We start from the raw sequence: 833 nt of genomic DNA on the forward strand, positions 1-833 counted from the left end.
AAAAAAAATGCACCCTCTTCCAAATGTACCGAAAGCTATGAAAATCTTTATTGAAGTTTTTTCAGGGTCAGGATACTAAGGAGGAGATGACATAGCAAACCACATAGCAAAACTTCTTTTAAAATGTCAACTTCTCACCCAAATTGCACTCATCATGGCAGCCTCTTAATTCTGTCTCCCATTTCTGTCTGCCCTTCTCACTCAACTTTATTCATTGGCTTGCCCTTTCTTCCAGATCTACTTGTTACTTCTATGTCTTTCCTTCTATTTTTCTTTCATCTTCTCTCACATATAGAAACATAATCTCTACAGCTACTCAAATTTTGTTTATCTACCCACGATGCTGCCCAGTGAGATAAAAACATAATAGCTGAGCAGAACAAACATCACCCTCCTTCAAAAATGATGTTCTGGTTTGCTATTGCTGTGTAATTAACTGCCCCAAAAGTTAGTGGAGTAAAACAATATCAGTTATACATTGTGTGAACCAATATTTCAGACACATTATGGCTGGGTGATTCTTTGGTTTCATGTGGTATCAACTGGAGGTTACTCAGTGGTATTCAGCTAGTGGTTGGTCCACTATGCAGAGTCTGGGAAGTATTTGATTACATATATATGGTTCCTTAGAAGCAGTGACTGGAAGGCCTGGCTAAGCTAAGATCCTCTTCCTTTCAGGGTCTCTCTATTTGTTCTGTCTAGCTGGGGAGTCAACTCCTTACATGGATTCAAGGCCAAGTGTTTATAGAGTTTCAAGAGGAAGCTACAAGGCCTCTTATGACTTCACTGCAAAAATCCAAAAAAATCACTTCTGCTTTATTTTATTGGTCAAG

This window comes from Propithecus coquereli, unplaced genomic scaffold (genome assembly GCF_000956105.1).
Source record: "Propithecus coquereli isolate 6110/MARCELLA unplaced genomic scaffold, Pcoq_1.0 Scaffold72, whole genome shotgun sequence".
NCBI lineage: Eukaryota > Metazoa > Chordata > Mammalia > Primates > Indriidae > Propithecus > Propithecus coquereli.